This window comes from Rhipicephalus sanguineus, chromosome 4 (genome assembly GCF_013339695.2).
Source record: "Rhipicephalus sanguineus isolate Rsan-2018 chromosome 4, BIME_Rsan_1.4, whole genome shotgun sequence".
NCBI classification, from domain to species: domain Eukaryota; kingdom Metazoa; phylum Arthropoda; class Arachnida; order Ixodida; family Ixodidae; genus Rhipicephalus; species Rhipicephalus sanguineus.
Window position 1 is genome coordinate 6,530,892 of NC_051179.1, and position 14,757 is coordinate 6,545,648.

The 14,757-nt window shown below is 50.7% G+C and overlaps 1 protein-coding gene across 3 annotated transcripts in view; it reads left to right on the forward strand.

Moving 5' to 3' along the window:
* The window catches only part of LOC125757998 (endothelin-converting enzyme-like 1), a 211,976-nt gene that overhangs the window by 898 nt on the left and 196,321 nt on the right, over window positions 1-14,757 (forward strand). The window lies entirely within an intron of this gene.

A 14,757-nucleotide genomic window follows, 5' to 3' on the forward strand; every position in this document is an offset into this window, starting at 1 on the left:
TGGTAGCTAGACGTGGCTTCCGTTCCCCCTTCATTATAACGGCTTTATGGTCGGTGAAGTGATGGATCGGTGATGGGTCGTAGTGGGATGTTTGCAAAGACGACGTAGTGGGCAGTTTGCAAAGGATCGGTGATGGAGATACTGTTCGGGAGATACTGCCGGTTACGCCTGACGCCTGACGCGTGACAAGACTAGACTAAGAGGAGCTTCGCCCCTGCTATTGCTTAAGATGGCACAAAGGCGCCAAGAGTTGAACATAGCTGTGCACTTGTGCTTTGTCCCGCGCGGTTCGTAGAACACGGTCTCTCCCGTGTTCTGCAGGGTGAGTCAAGTCTCTACTGTCGGATCAACACTCTCCTGGGTGTTATTTCGGCGTGACTGAGAGGGGCAGAGCAGGAGCAGATAGCCAGTTCGTTCAAAGATCAGAAGGGAGGGATTCCTCCTATTGGCGGGGTCGAATCGCGTATAGCCATTTCTCCCCGGGCAGTGAACCGCTGGCGTTGCTAGACGGAGGCGGGGGGTAGGTGTTCGGGGGTACACCCCCCTTCCCCGAAACTTTTCAGTTTCGGGGGAGGGGGTGTACCCATAGAAACGCACGCACGAACGTACATAAAGCGTGGTTGAACCCCCCTCCCCCGCGAAGAATTTGTGGCTACGCTACTGCAGTGAACACCTTAAAAAGTAAATTACAAACAAAACTGTATCTGCGTGTACATCACATTTCTCTTTTCTTGCTCTTCACTCTCCGCTGACGGCTCTCCGCGGTTTCGCATTCGCCAACCGCTCGCGCCACGTCAGCGCGGCGGCGAATTCTCGCCGGCGTGCCTCAGTTCACTGCTGATGGCGGTTGTTTCCGGGAGTTGGTTGAACCCTAGTTTTGAACAGCCAATGTTGCGCGGTAACATGAATAACGGTCTCAAGCTGCACGCGGGAGCAAAACTTGAACCTGAGTAGCGTTCATATCAGCGCCAATCTTGAAAATATGCATTTATAGGCATTTGTAAGTATTTAGGCACGGATGCCAAAGATAGGCACTTATAGGCACAATAAAAACACTATAAAATCCCTCCTTAGCCTTTAATTCATGCTCGTATATCAAAATGGCGCGAGAGGAATGCAAGGAGCAAAATAGGCATTTGCCTAAAATCCGGTCTCCACCCATTCGCCAGCCCTTGCTATACTATTGTCACGTGGTCGTGACGTCGACGAAGGCAGCAGTCGGCGTGTCGAAGATGAAACTCTTTATTTGGCCGAACTTGTCGCCGGAAAAGGGAAAGTCAAACTACAGGAACAGACATGTACACTGATAGTGGCGAACGGAGCGTCGGCCGACCATAAACTGCTCATGGCCGGGACGCGCCGTTTTTTATACATCACGCATTGAACTTTCCAGTCTTACCACTGGTGGTTGCGCAACCTCTGGAATAATCTAGGCTATTCGCGCCATGCGCGCAATCTTAACAAAGCCATATACTAAAATCGCGAAGCTTCTCGAACACTGCGGCGCGGTCAGCATCGAGCGTTGATAACCGTCCTTGCTGGTCAAACCCGAATACATCAAAATAAAACAAGAAGCGGGCGTGGCATTGCCCCCCTCTGAAAAAGCATGGTCCTGATGCTTGTGACCAGAACGTAGAAAGGAAAAAAAAACTAGTGCATGCAAAAATGAATTGCAATAACAAAGGAAATAGTAGAGTCCCCAGGTTCGCTAACGCGCAAAAATCCGCTTAGGGCGCACGACATGGACGACTTAAGGTCGTGCGCGGCGTCGCTAGGAGTTCGTAATGCCGTCCGCGATGACCTCGTAGTCAAAAGCGCCGAGACGTCGAAGCACCTTGTATGACCCGAAGTATCGCCGAAGAAGTTTTCACTGAGCCCACGTCGACGTATCGGCGTCCAGACCCAAACGCGGTCGCCGGGCTGGTATTCAACGAAGCGTCGTCTAAGATTGTAACGGTGGCTGTCGGTCATCTGCTGATTATTGATGCGTTGGCGGGGAGCTGTCGGGCTGCTTCAGCGCGCTGAAGGTAAACAGTGACGTAGAGAATTTATTCCTCGTGTCAAGACGTTTATTAGCGGGCACTCGGCGACGGCGCACGACAGCCACAGTCAAAGCGGGGCCGACTCTCTGCACGAGGGGCGTTCGAACGCTTCGCTACACTCGGCAATGTCTGGTAAGATGGCGTTGAGCGTCGTTGCCGGGTTCCTTCCGTAGACCAACTTGTAGGGCGTCATCTGCGTCGTTTCTTGCACGGCCGTGTTGTATGCGAAGATCACGTATGGAAGGATCCCAGGCAGCACGCCGCCATTGGACCGATCTCGGCCCAACGTCGGCAAATGACGGCAGCAATATTGGCCCCACGTCGGCAAAGCACGCTCGCGCTACTTTCACCCGCATCGTCCCGACGTCGGCTAGCCGCCTTTGGGCCGATGCAGGCTTGCCGGCTTCGGGCCGACGTGGGCTAGCCAGCGTCGGTCCGAGACGGGCCTGCCGTTATTCAGCCGATGATGGCAAGCCGTCATTGGGCCTATGTATGCTAGCCGATGCTGGCGCGGTGTCGGCCCCGCCGACGTCGGGTAGCCGCCGGCGTGACCGTTTACACCCGTTATGTTTTAGCAGTGGTGGCTTACCGTGCGTTAAGTACGGTAGTACAGTACCGTCGCGGTCGGCACGTAGCTAGTTTCTATGGAGACACCGGCGGTAGTTGCTCGATGCGTAAAGTAAGCTGATCAGGCACGCTGATACATGTGTTGTAAAGTAAAATGGCTGCGTGCCGACCACGGCAGTTCGGTATTACTGTGGTTACTGTACTGTAAGTCAGCAGCGCTAAAATAGACTATTCGCGGCCCAACGACATTCATCGACTGCCATTGGTGCCATATTCGAAAAATGCTTCCTAATTAGAACGACTGCTCCACTGATGTCTTAGTGTACAATTCTGTCGAACCGTGCAAGGCCGTGAACGAAAGTCAATATTGTCTCAAACAAAACTAAATTGATGAAAGGCCTGCTGCACCAACTACGCATGCGTCTGAGAAATTAAGGAGCAACACATTTGCAAGGTGATAAACACAAATTTATTCACAGATATGAACACACGCCAGCAGTTCCGGAAAAATTATGCCATCAAGGAATATCTAAACATCTATAGATACCGTAGCCAACATCTAAAACAACCCCACAGCCACCGTATTCTTCAAAAAAGCAGGACAATCCTAATCGAGAATGGGATCAGGCGCAAAATCATAGGCGTGAGCAGGGTTCCCCTTCAGAGGGGGTGGGGGGGCGAAGGTTCATCGCGGCGCCCCCCCCCCCTATTAAGTCAATGTGTTTGGCAGACCTTGCGCCCACCTCTTCTTAAGTGACTACGGGGGCCGGCCGCCCCCCTGCCCCATTGTGCGCACGCCTATGCGAAGAGTTACAATCTCTTCAACGTTATGTGCGGCACATTCACTATAAATATTGAAAGAACTAGAACGGGCAAAAATAGGAATAAGGATTAACGAAGAATATCTTAGCTACTTGCGTTTTGCGGACGATATCGCGCTTTTCAGTAACGATGGTGCCGAATCACGAAAAAAATTCAGGAGATGTAAACGAAGGCAGCATTAAAGTAGGATTAAAGACAGACCCGAAGAAAAAAAAGATAATGTTAGGCGGCTTGCCGAAAAAGCGAGATTAAGAATGGCAACTAGACTAGAAGATTGTGGATACGCGTGAGCTAATTACGAGCAGAGGAGCACTCCCCCACCTCCCCCCCCCCCCCCACGTTTATTAAGTTCACCAAGGAACGGTAGGCATTCGCAACACATGACTGGCAATTAAATTAGCGTTATCATTTAAGCGGGAATTGCAATTTTTCAGTGATATCTTAAGGGCCAAAAAGATGGATAAACTGCTGCACGCGACGCGAGAAACATTGCGAGCGGTACCACAAGATCCCATGAACTCTACATCTAAACAAGATGGACACGCACGCATTCCTAATCTAAAGGTAAGATTGTAACAGAAAGGAATCGTGCATAAAAACCACTCACGTGTGCCCGTTGGATCGCTAAAAACACGAGCGAATAAAAACTGCAAGCGCACCATATCAGAATACACAAAACACGATGGTCAATAGAGAATACGCGATAAGAAAACAAAAATCTGATGACACGTAACAGCAGTGAACACGCGGCCTTATATGAGGTGAGCGAGTTCAACATGGAAGCAGGGGGCCACTGGTTTCTCGCTGCGGTGATCTCTGCCGAAAACAATGCCGGAATCCTGCCGCGTATCCGTCTCGTGCACGATTTTGACTTTCCACCACACATGTCCACACACGGCACTTCTTGAAGAATTCTGCTGGTCGGAGTGAAAGAAACCTGCTCCCGCAGCTACTATTGTCCCTCCGTCTGGACGGCTACCCTACCCTGCCTGGTCAAGCGAGTTTCGCGACAATGACGCTGAACGAGGGGAAGGGAGGGACGGGGGGGGGAGGGTAGAGGTTGAAGAAGACGAAAAAAAAAAATGCGAATTCTCCCTTCTTGAAAGCACGCCTCAGCCTACCACAATGGTGTGCGATCCCCCCAGCATGTCTATGGGCATGCCGTTTGAGAAAGGCGTTCGTCGAATTTTCAATGCATCACTTGTTGCCACATGTCGCGGCATGAAAAGTGTGCGTATACCACGTTGGAGCCGCATTTTTCATCGTATTTCACGTGCCATAATAATAATTTTATGCGACTGTTTCTGAAAGCACGTGGGAAGCAATCGTTGAGCGAGATTTTTACTTGAAAAAGATATGTATGTCGCAAAATGGACGGCAACGAAGTGCAAATGCGAACTGACAAACACGTGGCAAACACGTGTTTGTCAGTTCGTTAAAGATGGTCAGCGGGCTAGTTGATTTGTAAACATTCAAACGACAAAACGTGTCTTCACTTCGCCCGGTCTTTTTTGCACCATACCTATTTTTCTCAAGTAATGAACCAACTAGCTCAGCAACACGCCTTGCTGAGCTTTTACTATTTTCATAAAGTAAAATTATGTGACATCACGGAGCGGCCGGCAGGCTTGGTCTGACGGTCCCGACGTGGGAGTCGCCCGCTGCGCGCTGACGCGCGCCTTGCAGGAACCAAATAAAGTTTTTCAACCAACCAACCAACTGAAGCAAATGCGCTTGTTACGCTTCACCCAAACACGCGCGTGAGTAAATATGTGTAAACACAGAGGTCGGAAACTGTCCGTGTAGTATATGAGCGCTGGCGCCACACATTCAGCGGCTGAAAGGATATAGCGCTATAAATATGATGACAGGCTCGATTTATGCACATAATTAGTATTCACATAAAACTTCTTCCGCTAAAAGCATTCGTGCGGGAATGTTTGGGTGAATTTTGATGCTGGATACATTAGCGAAGTCGGCCGACCAGTGGCAAAAACATTTACGAAACAGAAGTACTTCGAATTTGGCCCATGAAGTTAATGGTATGTGTTATAACGTTTCAACATTTTTGATAGCGTTGAACAACTGGTCAACGAAGTGGCTATTTAATTTCAGTCAGTTATTCTTCTAAAGACCACCTTTTTTGGTAGAAAAGTGACTGTGCTAGTGCTAGTTGTTAGTCATTGTCATAGCAGAAACGAATAAGAGAATGCAAGCTATTCAGTCGGCGATACTTCGCGCCCCGAGTCGTACGTGCGGCATTAGCATGGTACAATATTTGAACTTTGTTATTTGCGCTAGTACATCAATCCATGTGGCGGTATTCTACAGCTTAAGCTACAAATATTCAAGCGCCTAATGCTCTATTGCATTACGATTGTATCCTAGGCGGGTGAGCTGCCGGGCTTCTTCGGCGGGCTAAAGGTAGAGCGCAACGTCCAGGTCATTCTCGTCACTGACGGCCGGCAACACGGCGTCCAGCGTCGTTGAGGGGCTTCCGTGAACTAGTTTGAACGGCGTCATATGTGCGCCGTTTCTTACACTGCCGTGTTAACTTCAGGTTATGTGCGGAAGATATTATGGCGTCCCATGTCATGTGTTCGACGTACAGTACATTGCCAGGATGTAGGCGAGGGTTTCATTTAGCCGCTCGGTGAGGCCGTTCGCCTGCGGGTGATGTCCGTCGGTGACTTGTGTGGCTCTATTTCAAGATGGTTTGCGTTAGCTCTGCCGTAAAAGCCGTACGTCTGTCGGTGACGAGGACTTTTGGAGCGCCGCGACGCAGGAGGACCTTCTCAACAGGGCATGTATAACTGTCTGAAGGGAGACAAGAAAGTTCCAACATCGTCGATAAACCATCGGCTCCGCCGATGTCAGCTGAAGCACGGCAGAATGACGGCATGCTCGGCCCAATGTTGCCGGTGAAAGCCATCGGCTCGGCCGATGTTGGCGAAAGTACGGCAAAACGGCGGCTAACTCGGCCCAATGTTGCCGGTGAAAACCATCGGCTCGGCCGATGTCGGCGAAAGTACGGCAAAACGGCGGCAAACTCGGCCCAATGTTGCCGGTGAAAGAAATCGGCTAAGCCGATATCGGCGGGAAGACGGCAGAAGGCCGGATAACTCGGCCCAATGTTGCCGGTGAAAGACCAACATCGGTTGAAAGGCGGCAAAATCGGCCCAGTGTTGCCGGCAAAAGTCAACGGCTCCGCCGATATCGGCGCCAGGCTGGCAATGCTGGTCCGAGGTGGGGCCGCGCACAGCCGCCGTAAAACCAATATCGGCCCGACGTTGTGTGCTGCCTGGGATGGCATCCCACGTCTTGTGCTCGACGTCGACGTACATGGCCAGCATGTCGGCGATGGTCTCGTTTAGATGCTCGGTGAGGCCATTGGTCTGTGTGTGGTAGGCGGTGGTCCGGCGGTGGCTTGTCTTGCTGTACCTCAAGATCACCTGAATTAGCTCCACGGTAGAGGCAGCACCTCTTTCGGTGATGAGGACCTCCGGGGCGCTATGACGCAGGACGATATTCTCAACGAAGAACTTGGCCACCTCGGAGGCACTGCCTTTGGGCAGGGCCCGTGTTTCGGCGTAGCGGGTCAGGTGGTCGGTAGCTACAACGATCCACTTATTACCGCAAGTCGACGTTGGGAACTGCCCCATGAGGTCCATCCCAATCTGTTGGAACGGTCTCCGAGGTGGCTCAGTCGGCTGAAGAAGTCCTGCTGGCCTTGTCGGCGGCGTCTTTCGTCGTTGATAGTCTCGGCAAGCCGTTACGTAGTGGATGACGTCGGCAGTGAGGCGAGGCAAGTGCGGAAAACACCGAGGTGCCAAGCCGTCGGGTCGTCGTGTAGGGCCTGGAGGACTTCAGGTCGCAATTATGAAGGTATCACGAGGATGTATTTGGCTTGAAGTGGTGAGAAGTTCTTTTGGAGAACGCCGTTGCGTAATAAAACGACGCCAGTGCTCGTTTGAATACCTTCGGAACGACGGCGGTCTTGCCATCGAGGAATTCCATAAGGCTTCTGAGTTCCGCGTCCGATCACTGTCGTTCAGCGAAGTCGTCGTCACTTATGGTTCCCAAGAAGCAGTCATCATCCTGGTCGTCTTGCGGCGGCACGTCCACGGGGGCACGAGACAGGCAGTTGGTGTCAGGGTGTTTTCTTCCGGACGTGTAAACGACGGTAATGTCGCATTCTTGAAGTATTAGGTTCCACCGTGCGAGGCGACCTGAAGGGTCCTTCATGTTAGCTAGCCAACACAATGCGTGGTGGTCGCTCACAACTTTGAAGGGCCTGCCGTACAGGTAGGGGCGGAACTTGGATGTACCCGAGATTATGAAAAAGCACTCCTTTTCTGTTGTGGAATACTTTGCTTCTGCCTTAGATAGCGACCGGCTAGCATAACTGATAACCCTTTCCAGTCCGTCGGTCCTTTGCACAAGGACGGCGCCTAGTCCTACGCTGCTTGCGTCGCTGTGGATTTCCGTATCTGCGTATTCGTCGGAATGCGCAAGTATTGGAGGCGTCTGCAGGCGTCATTTAAATTCTTGAAGTGCTTGAACTTGCGGCGTTCCCCACCTGAATTTGACGTCGGTCTTCGTGAGTTGCGTCAGTGCCTCGGCGATCCGTGAAAATTTGTTGACGAAACGTCTGTAATAGGCGCACAAGCCCAGAAATCAGCGTACGGCCTTCTTGTCGGGGGGCGGCGGGAAGGCAGCAACGGCAGTTGTTTTCCGCAGGTCCGGGCGAACTCTAGACTTGCTAATCACAGGGCCCAAGACCAAGAGTTCGTCGTAAGCGAAGCGGCACTTTTTTGGCATTAGGGTGAGTCCGGAGGTCTTGATTGCTTGAAGTGCAGCTTCAAGGCGCCGGAGGTGTTCGTCGATGTTTGAGGCACACAGGACAACGTCATCCAAGTACGCAAGGCACGTCTGCCACTTCAATCCTGCGAGCACGGTGTCCGTAACACGCTGGAACGTCGCAGGTGCCGAGCAAAGACCAAAGGGCATTACCTTGAACTCGAAGAGGCCATGTGGTGTTATGGAGGTGGTCTTCTCTCGGTCTCTCTCGTCGACTACGATTTGCCAGTGGCCATGGTCTTGAGGTCCATCGACGAAAAGTACCTCGCGTTGTAAGGTCGATCAAGGGTGTCGTCTATCCGTGGGAGAGGGTAGACGTCCTTCTTCGTGATCTTGTTCAGGCGGCGATAATCGACACAGAAGCGTAGGGTCCCGTCCTTCTTCTTCACTTACACCACTGGTGACGCCCACGGACTCTAGTAAGGCTGAATGATGTCGTCATGTAGCATTTCGCCGCCTTGTTACCTTATGTTTGCTGAACATATCGTAAGTGGCGCGAAGCTGGCAAATGAAAAAGGGCCGGAGGAAAGAGACAGAAGAGCGCCAAACTACTAGCTGTTTATTGCCAGCGCAGGCTGAAAAACGGGTAAACTTCCACACATGCGCAGTGGTGTGGAAAAGTTACCCCAAACATGACACCATGTGAGCAGTTCATTAAAGGACAACTCAGATTGAAACAGAACAATGGATGTGTCACTGACACAAGCGGACCGTTTACTTCTAATCTGATACGCCTCTAGTAATTCCCTTGCTGTTTGACCTCTGCTTTTGCCGATAATCCTAGCTTGCGCGAAACGTGGCACACAAGAGCATGACCTGACATGCGCGGGAAGGTGCGCACTATCACTCTTGTGACAACGCGAGGGCTCAAAAGACACAGCAGACAGCACAGATATTCAACAAGGAGCGTGTTCACATTTAAAAAAATAAAAAAGAAAAGCACAGCAGAACACAACGGCCGATAGCATCTTGCCGCACCGCCAAGGCAAAAAAATCACAGCATATCCACGGAGTGAATGATGATGAGTGGGCGAAGCTGCGGAGGTTCATCGGTAAACCGTGAATCTTCCGTGAATTCTGCCCAGTACATCATCACCGACGTGAGATCGGGCGCGTTTATACTAAAGGTTCGATGAGTTATGACGACTTGCAGCTCACTTTAATTTTACATGTACGCGGTGAATTTTCATTGTTTAGAAAACCATTTCTTTAGAAAACATCTGGCGTCTTTCGTTAAGCAGCTGGCGTCTTTTTGTTTTGCTTTAGAAACATCTGGCGTTCTTTCGTTTTGCTTTTAGAAAACATCTGGCGTCTTTCGTTGGTTTATTTCATCAATCAACGGCGTTTTGAACAAAATTTTTATTGTTTAATCACGCACAGGAGAAATCTCACCAGGCACTACCTTGGAGGTAAACAATGGCTGCTAATGGGAATGAGAGACAGAAGAAGTCGGCTTTTAGCTAACACTTACACTTCTACTTCTACTAACGTTTCCTACTGGAACATGCCAATGGCTGCTAATGGGGAATGAGAGACAGAAGAATTCGGCTTTTAGTTAACGCGCACGCTGCGAATTTTTTATTGTTCAACAACGCACAGGAGAAATCTCCCACCGGCACCACCTTGGAGGTCAAGATCTGGTACTAGCGTTACGACTGGTTACACACTACGAGGGACGAACGGGTGCCGCTTTAAGGAGCTTCGCCCCTAAAAGAATCACAGCAGTTCAGTAAAAAGAACCGAGAGTCCGTAGTTCTCGCGAGCCACCCTTCGATCGTCGTCTTTCTCTTCCACACGCGCGTTGGCCACTCGCTCGGAGCTCGTGCGTATGCAGGACCGGCCGGCGGACTGCGGCTGGCTTCATCTGTCGTAACGATGCCTTGAGCGTTTCGCTTGGTTTGCAACGCCTGCGTTGTGCTGAGCGATGGCGGTTTGCCGTGGCAATATATATATATTACTAATTATCTATGTAATCACCTAACGACGCTCAGTGTAGCAATTATTGAAGTGTTTCTCACAAACGAAAGCCGCCGGAGTTAGTCTTCGATTTGTGCTCTTTATATTCTTCTCCGACTCGACTGAACGTTCTGTGCGCATAGGCGCGCTGAATAATGAGACCAGCTCGTTGTTTGAGTGATATCCGCTCGTACAACAGGGACAAAACAGGTGCTGTCTTGGCGCCTCGTTTTCTGCGACCACATCGCGGTTCCGTGAACAGAAACAAGTCCGAAGCGCCTGCACAGAAAAGAAACCTAGCGCTGACATGCGTAGACACCATACGCTACTTGCTCGAAAGCAGCAGCGCCCCACAAGTTTACCGCAACCACGGAATATTTCTTACTCGCTTACGGATGCGCTTACGAACGCGCATCCGCAGCGCAAGCGACGCGCGGGCAACGCGCTTGCTCGGCTTGATGTGCCGCTCGGTTAGCACGGTCCCAAAGGGTGTCGCCATCTGGTAACCTCCGGCAGAATGCATCCCCGTCGGTGCCAGCGTCCCCCATTGGAAACGCTCGGCGGTCGGCACGCTAGTTAAGTATATTCTAGGCACTGTAGCTATGCTAAGCTCTCTAGCGTGCGTGCATCGCCGTGTAATTACGACGCTGACCTTCGGGCACGCCGGTTCGAATTCCGCCTCGCCAAGAACGTATCTTTCTTTCTCTCTCTCTCTCTCTTTACTCGCTCTCTCGCCCATCAGAGTTATTGCATCCCACGCCGGACAAATGTGGACGCATGTGTTCTGGGAGCGATGAAGAAAAGCAAGAGGAGAACGAAGAGAGCGCGTGCCGGCCGGTTCATGACGATGATAATTTCTGACTAACGGGGCACAACTCCGCTTTTAAAGGTTATGACAGAGCATTGCGCAATGCGACAAAAAGAAACAAAGCAAAAGAGTGGGCGAGGCACGCCTTGACCACATTTTCCCGATAGCCCCTAAATTTCGAATGTCACCTCACGCAGATGTGTTGACGAGTGTGCTTTGCTAAACATTTCTTTAAAATGAGAGTGAGGCGAAGAGAATTGCATTTTATACGCAAACCATCCGGGGTAAAAAAAAAGAAAACAATGTTGCAGTGGCTTAGCTCGGCTATGCCAGGATAACGTAGCGTTAGCAAAGGTTCAGCTGATTGTTCTTAGCTTTCCTGATTGTCTAGGATTAGCTTGATTATCATGCTTACTGCTGCTGCAATGACACGCACATGGTATACATATTATGTGGCATATGTATCTTTATTTTGCCAGGTAACTGCTTCGGGATCCGATGAGTTAAGCTTCTCCGCTCTTCTGCGCCGTTGAGCAGCATTTGCGCTCTCCTTCTCCATGTCTGAACCACACTGGCAAACGCCACTCAGAGGCGCTATCAAGCGGCTCCAGCGCAGTGTCAGACGGCGACTGCACAGCGAAGGCGAATAGCTGCGCGCGCGCCGGCGCCAGTACGCGTACCTTGGCTACGACGTCACTCCTCTGGAAAGCGCAGACCCGCGGCCGCGAGTCGCGCGCGGCAGCGGCGGAGTGCGCGGGAGGTGCCGGCTCCGATGCGCCAGCTGTGTGACATCACTGATCCTCACGCATGCGCAGCACTGCTCTTGAGGAGCCACGCGAATATGGCTCGGCTAGGCCAGTGTAGCTAACGCTATAAAACGCGATCGCAACACAGCTGACCAGGGACGTTTCAAAGCGTCTGATTTATTTGAAGAGGGAGCAGCTCCTGAAACACCTTTTCTGGAAGGTTAGCGGAGCATTTCAGCGCCTGCAACGACGAGGCTGCACCAGGGCGTAGGCAGAAATTTTTTTCGAGGGGGGGGGGGGGGGGAGCTCCTTGATCTGAAGTGGAGGCCGGGCAGAAAGATGTGGTCGAGTGTCATTTGCTCTACCCCATGGCAAAAAAAAAAGAAAGCACGGGTTCAGTGTGGCCCCCCCCCCCTCCTGGCTACGCCACTGGGCTGCACTAAAGGGCCGTTGCTGTGCACTGAACGTAGCAAGGTTGCCAGGTCGAAAAGAGAAACAATTGCCATGAAATTAGAAAAAGATCTAGACAAATGTAGCCAACTTGAGCCAAGGATAGCAAAAGTAGCCAAATGTAGCCATGCCTGTGTAAAAACAACTTCGAAGTTTTCATTAAAATGGCTAAATGCATTTGGTGGAATTGTAAATAAGTTAATTCAGCGAGAACCCTTCAGAACTATCGGAACAAACAGCGTCGCCAGTGCTTCCCGGTGCCTTTCAGCGCACTGGGTGGCACTGGAAACGCTGTACAGTGTACTACAATGTACTACAGCGCGCTGGGAGGCACTGGGACAGACAGTACAGCGTGGCCAGTGCCGCCCAGTGCGTTGAAAGACGCTGGGAATACTGTACAGTGTGGCCCAGTGTCTTACACCGCACTGGCAGGCACTGGTCACGCTGTACAGTGTCTGTCTGCGCACTGGGAACACTGGCAGCACATTGGAAAAAACTGGGTGCGCTGGGTGGAATTCATATAAGATTTGGTATTGGGTCGCGAGAAGTCAAAAGAAGAACTTATCGAATCTCTTGAAAATATTATTCTATTCTGTGTCCTACACATATCTAGCTTTAATTTTGTTAAACGACGGACGTACGTATACACTAAAGCAATCAGCTGCCGAGCGCGCGTGCGCGCGCTTTCTCTGAAGTGTGTGATCGAGTGTCGTGAATGCAGTTTATATAACTGCATCGAAAGAAGTTATCATTCGCAACACAATATGACATTACTATTAGTCTGATAACATCAACCTACTCTAGCAGCCAGTCCAGTCCTTCCATATGGGCCCGTACCGCTAAAAGCCGCACGTCACCGGCAACAGGGAGCCAATGTAACGCTCAGTCTCGGCGTTTTCAGCTTCTGATTCATGTAGTCGAAGGTGCAAATATGGCCTCGCTTGACTCAGGTATGATCGAAACTGCATTTGAACGCTTATTAGATTCTTCGTAATTGAATATCCACATTCATCACAGCGATCGTGGCGCACGGAGTACAGCTCTAAGCCTAACGGTCGGTTCGGCTAGGATGAACTACTGCGGCTGTATAGTACGCGGAACGTAAACAAAAAGGACAGAAAACATGTTCAAACGGCTGACGAAAACTAAAGTGTTCAGTGTGCAGGTCAGATGCATACTCTTTTTACATAGGTATGACTAACTGCTTAGCGGGTCAGTGCGATTGCCGCAACACATCTGCGGTTACGCTAATATTTTTTCCGGCAAAACGTGCCAGTGAGACGTTCTGATCCTAGGCAGCACATGACAAACAAATTAACTACCTTCTCTTAGGTTCTCGCGAGCACGAAGAGACTGAAAACTGCGTTTCTAAACGAGAAAAATGAGAATACTGGCTACCAGAAGTAGTTATAACATGAAGAAAAAAAGGCCCAGTTTCGCCGCAAGGGCGAAGCAATGAATGCCATAGCAAGAAACTAATGCTATACGAAGTGAGGCTCGCCAATGGATACTCTCAGATTGAACAGTGCTCCTGTTGCAAAGGCGGCCGAAGCAGCGAAGGAAACTAGCGTGCTTCAAGTGTCGAGCTGTGACACTTGATAGTTCGCGCTCATCTTCTGTTTGTTCGTTTAGCAGCGCCTCTTGAGCTCGAGTGACTTTCGTACGCTCCGTAACATGAGCGCGGACATCACGGTGAAAGCTTGAAACATCTCTCTTCCCCTCACCACGAGAGAACCGCGCGAGCTCACAGCGGAAGGCCAAGGTTCTCCCTGCGCAAATATAAGAAGCGAGCAAGCTCGCCGACGACTTTTAAATGCGCCCGTCGCGCTCCTTGCGCCATCTCGCTGGTAATGAAGAAACGCTTATAAGCGCCGGCCGTCTCTGAGTCCATCCAGCGGTAAAGGGTGTGTATATGACGCTCGCCGTTAGCTACGTGGAGGATCTGCGTTTCGTGGCGTAGGGAATAGCGCCACTCGCTGCAGAGCAAGAGGTCCCTGGTTCGATTCCGGGCTTCGGAAGCATTTTTCTGAATTATTTTTCTTTTGGGCTTTTAGATATATATATATATATATATATATATATATATATATATATATATATATATATATATATATATATATATATACTTATACATATACGGTGCATGACGGCGACGGCAATATCCAGCCGAGACTGTCCATATAATTGCTATCGCAATAAAAGAAACCACCTCTCGTCTTTCAGGTGTGGTGTAGCGGTAACGTGTCAGATTCAGGATGCACGGTGCGTAGAGGTGGTGGGTTCGACTCCCGCTCGCTCGTTTTTTTTTAGGGTTTTTTGTTTTTGTTTCTGTCGCAGTGCTCGCGTTTCAGCCCTAAATACGATCTGGGTATGACCACAGTTTTAAAAAACAATTTAAAAGCCCAATTTCGGCCCGTAATGGGTGGCCCAGTGTGCAGTGCGCCAGCGTCGAGTGTGCCGCGTGCAGCATGCCAGCGTCCCAGTACCCAGCGCCACACTGGTCCAA